This window comes from Equus caballus, chromosome 4 (genome assembly GCF_041296265.1).
Source record: "Equus caballus isolate H_3958 breed thoroughbred chromosome 4, TB-T2T, whole genome shotgun sequence".
Classification (NCBI taxonomy): domain Eukaryota; kingdom Metazoa; phylum Chordata; class Mammalia; order Perissodactyla; family Equidae; genus Equus; species Equus caballus.
Window position 1 is genome coordinate 92,636,102 of NC_091687.1, and position 7,754 is coordinate 92,643,855.

Below are 7,754 nucleotides of genomic sequence, written 5' to 3' on the forward strand. Positions count from 1 at the left end.
TTAGTCCCAGGATAGACATGTTTTCAGCTTTAAAAGATAACGTCAAATTATTTTCCAAGTCGGCTGTACCAATTTACACTCCAAAGCAGTGTATAAAAAGTTCCTGTTGATATAGTCCTTGTCCACACTTGCTATGTCCTGACTTTTCTCTGTCGGCCAGTCTGATGAATGTAACACGATATATCACTCTGGTTTTAGGATATATTTTCCTAATTATTAGTAAGATTGAGCATCCTTTCATGTCTAGGGACCACTGGGTGTTTTTTATTCTGTGAAATACTGTTCACGTCTTTTTTGCCTGTTCTTCTAGTCAGTTGTCTTTTTCCATATTGACTTTAGGAGTTCTTTATAAATGCTGGACATTAATCCTTTTTCAGGTATATGTGTATTACAAATATGTTCTCCTAGTTTGAGGCTTAACTTTTCTTCTTTCCTCTTCCCTTGCTTGTTACACTTTTCCCCAGCATAGCTATGGATTTGGAACAGGAGGGGGACCTGTCAATGTCAGCTCAAACCATCACATTAGAAATTCCCAACAGACTCTTCCTCTTAAATTTTCCCATTCCTAGCATTTTGGGCAGTTTTTCCTAGAGAAGTTTTTGGAAAAATAAATAGATAAACCTTTGACATGTGAGTTATTTATTTTCATTTTTAAATTGTGGAAATAAAATAATTATTTTTTATTTCTCCCTCTGAGTACCATTTGGAGTTAAACCAATTTCTAATATTCCTCTACAACCTTAACAAATTGAACACATAATTTATTGGTAATTGCATAATTTAGAGGTAATTTGACAGCTGCTATAATGCTTAGCAATTTTTTTTTTTTTTGAGGAAGATCAGCCCTGAGCTAACATCTGCTGCCAATCCTCCTCTTTTTGCTGAGGAAGACTGGCCCTGATGCCCATCTTCCTCTGCTTTCTATGTGGGATGCCTGCCACAGCATGGCTTGCCAAGTGGTGCCATGTCTGCACCTGGGATCTGAACTGGTGAACCCCGGGGCTGCCAAAGCAGAATGTGTGAACTTAACCACTGTGCCACCAGGCCAGCCCAATGCTTAGCAAATTTTAATACCACTTGTTGGAATTATTTGTATAAACGGTATTCTGAGAGTCAAAGTTTTCATTTTGTTCCTATTTTTTCCTTCTGCAAAGCTCTTAATTCTGCATGAAATTTAACATTAAATCTACAGAGATTCTTATTCCTAGGTTAGAGCTATTCTCAGTCAATTATAAGTTCTGTAAGGATATCCTGTTGATTTTACTCACCAGTGTGCTCCTAGTGCCAGAGCACCATACCTGGCACCTAGCAGCTTGTTCAAAAAATATTTGCCTGGTGAATTACGTGAAGCATAGATCCACAAAAATTTGGCTATATGTGTTTAAGAATCAAAAAATGGACCAATAAATCTATTTCTAGGGATGTATTCTAAGAAAGAAATCTGATCAGTGCAGACAGATTTATATACAAGGATGTTCACGCAATCACTATTTATAATAAAGTAAGTTTGGAAACATTAAACGTTAAATATTCAACAATAATAAATTTGTTCAGTTATGAAACATCCACACAATAGAATATCATGAAGTCATTAAAACTCACATTTTCAAAGAATGTAAGAAAAGCATACAAAACAGTGTTAAATAAATAAAGCAGAGTATAGAATTGTATATTTAGTATGATCCTAATTTTGGTATATGGTATGTAGGCATAGAAAAAACTAGAAAGAAATATACTGATATTTTTCAGTAGTTGTCTCTGGGTGGTGGGACTCGCCAATAAGCATAATTACCACATTAGACCGTAAGTGCCTTGAAATTAGTACCAGGTTTCTCCACCTTGGCATTTCTATAGTTTGGCATGGAGTTTGTGAATTGTGGTACTCAACAATTAATTAGAATAATGTACTTAAAAGTAGTGAGAATTCTTAATCCTTCATAGCTCATTATCAATAACTTGTCATTAATCATGTATTCTAAAATTCATTTATCATCATATATTCCTGCTTGCAAAATGAGTGGTTGGCATGCCACGCCAGCCACATCCACCAAGGGCAGTATGGGTACTGGAAATGGAAGAGGCACATACCATCCTTTTCACCAGCCGCTTTGAATGCCTGCAGACTGTCACAACAAAGTATATCTGTGGAATCTATGCCTTAGCTGTGTGAAATGAACTCAACGTGCAGTATCCACAACAGAGTGTGTGCATCTTTGATTTGAAATAGATATATTTTCATTCACTCTTGGTGGGAGATTTTCAAGCACAAGGCACTAAGCATGCTGAGCTCAGTGATGTCTTCCATAAGTTGTCTACAGTGGTTACATGTTGGCTACTTAAAGATGATGTGGAAATTTGGGACATATGTTTTCATTAAGAAATATTCTGATTTTGTCGTATTACCCATTGACTGCCAAGATCTGATCCTGTATCAAAAGTGCGTGATTCCAGTGGTGTTTACCATGGGGCCTAATCTTCATGCCTTCCTGGGCTATTCAGTTATAGGATCACAGGTCCTCCTACTATGAGGGCCCCCGAGGCGCCCTGGCAGAAATGATGAACAGGACTTTGGGAAAGTAGGGAATGTGTTCCAGCTTCCTCAATAGAGGGGTGTGATCAGTCTCAGATAAGATCTTCTAAGATTGGCTGAAATTCCTGTAGCCACTCAGGAAGGAGCTGTCCTCCTACAGGATCTAGAGTCAACGAATAGGCGTGGATGCAGCAGCAGAAGCCAGGGGGCCCCACAGACCACATTGGGCACTGGCCGCACTCCCCCATCCCAGCCATGCAGGTGGGGGTGGGGCGGCAGGGGGTGATAAGTCCTCTTGGAAGCTGGGAGAAGACATCAGGCAGACAGAAGGCTCAGAATCAAGCCTCCATTCCTTCTTCTTCCCCACGGCAAGAGAACCAGATCTGCAGGTGTACACAGCGTTTCACTGAGCATTCATCTGCCTCTGCCCTCCCATTTTTCTTTATTAAAATTCTTTGCCTGGCTTTAATTCCTCCTCCAAGCCCTCTGTGCTCCCTTGCCCGAAGTAAGCCAGGCATTTGGACCCAGGGAAATGCTAAGAGTAACACAGCCAAGGAGAAACCAAGACAATGTTCCCAGGGGAGGCGCTGGAGCTGCTGGGTCAACAGGCTCCAGGGACACCAACAACCAAGAATGGGCAGAAATTTGGAACCCCTCATTCATTTTCTAACTATCATATAAGCCTCCTGAGTCTTTGTTCAACCCCAGGGAGAGGCGGGAGCCATGGCAAAGACAGAGCTTGAGACCTCCACCGGCCTGGCACAAAGTGGCTGGGAATCAGTTCTTTAAGTCAGTTTCTTTATATCAATTATATATGTTGACACTCCTTTCACAATCCAGTTTGTGGTCTAAAATTCATACCCATTACACTCACACCATTAGGGTTGTGGGGAGTGTGGTTTTTGAGTGCTGATTCCAAAGTTGGGCTTCCCAAAGATGTTAGGGAAAAAACCCAAGTCATATCAACAAATGTTTGACTCCCATAAGGCAAGAAGCCTTTTGTCTTCCAGCACATGACAGCAAAGTGCTAATCTTAGCATTGGTGAAATACCTTCTGTCACCGTCAGCTGTCTCAGTTTTCTGTTACCCCTAAATGCCATCACGGTTATATATTCTACCCAGTGTGCCCTCTTTACATAATTAACAACCTTCTGCAGTGGTTAATGGATGAGGAGAAAGCTCTCTAAGGAGTCGATCTTAATTCATCCCATGTCTCCTACAGGAAGACACGTGCTTCCCTGCCAAAAGTAGACATGACACGATGGGGAATTTACACACGGCCTTTATAGAGTAATTTACTGGCAAACTTGGGTGTATATTATTGTAAACTACTGCATACCATGTGATTACAAGATTAAGAAAGGAGTGAATTGCTAATCTTGTCAGTCCAACTGTTTTCTTCCTTGATAACATTTGTGTTATTACACTTTACGTGATGAAAGATTGTAATTGGCTGTTGACACTGATTGAAGGAAGGAGACGTGTTTTTTTTTTAAAGAAAGAGAATTAATTAGCTTGGTGAGGGAGGTAACAATTCAAATCTGCAGCTTTCACAGCTGCAAAAGAGAAGTGAACTGTCAAAGAGTGTTTTCATCTCTTTCTTCCCCACCTGTTTTTCTCCTTTCGATGACATCTTTGCCTAGAATTAACACATTTAAAATGGGCCCACCGAAGAAAGAGAGTGGGGGCGGACGGACTGGGGAGACTTCAAAAGAAAAAGAAAAAATGTAGCTTTCAGGATTCACACCAGAAACACTGCAAATGCATGTGCGTTTCATTTACATGTGTTTAAGCAGTGTTGGAGGAAGATGCCAGAGACAGACAGAGGAAGCTGGGCCAACTCTGTCACTCAATCTGTTCTACACCAGTACCCAACACCTGAGACCTGGTTGCTTGTGTGGCAGCCAGAAACAAAGGATCTAGGCAAGTTGACACATCCTCATTGGCCCGGTTCAGTCTCAATGTGTTGGAAGGGCAATTAAAACCCACTGTCCTGCAAGATGTAATTTCTGCTTGAATCTGCAACCAATACACGGTCCCTTTTCATCCAGAGAGACAACACAGGTCCCAGAACTAGGAGGGAGACGTGAAGTGGTGTCACATCATTACCCCTAAAGTCCTACTTACAAAATTGTTGTTTCTGGTTCCCGCACCTTTAAATGCTACTGGTCTAGAAGTTTTAGATCCTAAGGGAGGAATGTTTTCACTGAGGAATGCAACAGAGGCCCAGTTGAGGAGGAAGTTGAGACTGCCACGTGGTCACTTTTGACTTCTTATGTCGCTGAATCAATAGGCAAAGAAGAAGCCTACTGTCACTGTGTGTGTGTGTGGTGGCGGGGTGGGGGGGGGGGGGGGGCGGGGGTATTGATCCTGATTATGAAGGAGAAACAGAGGAATGAGGCATGTTTGCAACTCAAGGTATTCTCTGGGAACCTTTCTTAGTACTTACATGTCCAAAGGTACCAGTTGATGGAAGATACCACCACCAGTGTGGATCAGAACAGGCTCAGACTCTTCAGGAACAAAGGTTTGGGTCATTCCACAAGGTAAAGACCCTTGACCAGCTGAGGAGCTGCCAGAGGGCAAAGGGAACACAGCATGAGGAGTGGATAAGAAAGTTATAAATACCAACTATGGCCTCATGAACAGTTGCTAAAATGAGGACGATAACAAGGCTGTCTATTTTGCTCCTTGCATTGTGGTGAAGATATTAGTGTATTAACATTAGCAAATTAAATTTTTTATCAGCAACAAATCCCCCTCCCCCTGCCTTTTTCATTTTATGTAAGACATGTAGCAGTTAACTTTTAATTCTAGGCTTCAAATTACAGGCTAGCAAAGGGGAATTGCGAATGAACTAGAGATGGATACGGTGACGTAAGGGGAAAGGAGGAGAGCGTGTTCACTGGGATGAGGGATAGTCCCATCATGTTCAGCAGAAGCATGCTGTTTTACTTGAATTGTTTGTCTGGAAGTTAAACATTACTGTTTAATAGTGCAGTCACGGGGCAGACTGTGCTGGACTCCCTGTTGGCAATTCAGCCACTTCCCCATCTACTCCTCATCTCCCCTTGTACCAGAGTTGGAGAGTCTTGGAATCTACATTCCCCAGAGTCTTTGCCAGCTGTGTTCTGGGGTAGGTTCCTCTGATGACGTGTACTCGTGTGATGTGGAATGCAAACATGAAACAGACGCCATGTAACTGCTCCTCTGGCGACGGTAGGCAGACACATGGGCTTTCGCAGATGAGTCATTTTACAGCAGCTTCTGCTTGCTTCCCTTGCGGACTTCCTTCAGTGGCTGCACAGCCCCAATCTCTCTACCTCGTGTGAAAAAATAAACCATTAGGTTAAGTTACTGCAGTCTGGAGTTCTATTACAGGCACTTAAACCTAATCCTGATAAAATCTGTATAAAAGGGATGACAGTTAAGTTTTCATTTCCTGACAAAATTACATATGCAAACACATCTGCAGAGACAAATGTTTGCTAGAACTAAAATTTGAGCAATACTGTAACATTGATTCTTGTTTGAAAAGGGGATATTAGGCAATCCACTGGATAATGGATGATGCATTAAACTCCATTTGTGCCATAGATACTGAATCATTGGAAATGAAAACTCTTGTAATGATCCTTGTATAATAGTTGAAGGTTTATTATCAAAGTATAATTCAGGGATGGCATTTATCCAGGTAGAGGAGATAACATAATTTAAATGCTTTCTGAGACAGAAACTTGGAGGAAACTAAAAGAACGGTTAATGCATATATTAAGCATTCTGTAAATCACAGCTACTTAAGCAAATCATTGATAAAAGGCTCTGTGATTTAATTACTTAAGTTTCTAAACTGCATATTTGATATTGCTGATTAACCCGAATGCAGTGTGCTTCAGGTACCAGGAATACAGGGTACCTTCTGATGTGAACGTTTAGGAACCAGAACTGTTTCTGAGCCCTGTTTTGGGCTTTCTCAATTTTATTTTCTTCTTGCTCGTACTACAGAACAGATCACAAGTCTTAGGGGAAAGGTAGAGAACAGGATATGAATTCAAAGACACGTTAACATAATGGTAAACAACAGACGCAAGACTAATTATTGAGTTAGCATGTAGAGCTCTACACCAAACAGGGAGACAGGGCAAGGAAGACGGTGCAGTCTCTTCTGAGATTTAGAGGTGCCCTGTGCAGTGATTAAGAGAGCGCAGAGTCGGGAATCAGTCTCCAAGGATTCAAATCCAAGCTCCAACACACACGAGTAACTGAGGCAAGTCTGTTAGCTCCTCTGTGCCTCAGTTTCCTTATCTGTGAAATGAGGATAATTTTCTAACTTCAGTGATTTGTCACGAGGATTGAATAAATTACTATCTGTCAAGCAAAGTGCCTCACACATCGTAAACATGTTTACTATCACTACCATGTCACTCACTCCATTTAATTGCTGGGATGAAATCCATTGTTTTACCAATGATAAAGATTCTGGGAAATTGATACAGATGTGTGGCCTGCACGAAAGGAATGTGTTCACACAGAAAAGTTCATTGTAAGCTATTGTGGGAAACAATAAAACTCCAGTAATCATCATCATAAGCTCCCTTAGCTAAGAACACATCTGTGCAGCACAGAGCCACAGGCAATAATGAAGCCAGATGCTAAATCTTTGAAGAGCTGATTAAGAAACAATCAGACATGAACATAACTTAATTCTAATGATGGGATGATTTTATTAAATTAATTTGCAGATCAAGAACATCACTGAAAAGCTTTGACTATTAAATACTTGCATAGCCAGATGTGCTTTTTTCTCTCCTTTTGAGAGAAGTTTTGACATTAAGACACACTCATTTCATTGATCCCTACTCATTTCTGATACTTGCTTGAATGCCCAATATAAGATGGGGACAAAGAAATCGGTTCTTTTCCGACATCCACCTATGTGCGGGCTTGCGGTTCATAACATTTTAGAGTTTACCACCCTCTATGCGGATGACTTGACTGAAGGGGCTTCAGGAGCAGCCGAGGCCATTCCAGCATGCCATTCCAGGCTCAGGACTGTTGAAGATCAAGCCCCGTCCTCCTGATAAAGTTGTGCTGAGATTTTTAAAAGATGAATTAGAATTATGCTATATTTTGTGCAAAATCTCCCAGTTGTTTTTCCCTGTAGTGTTCTCCACCTGGGGCTACTGAATAACGTGATTAAAAATAGACTGGGTGTGGTAAACTG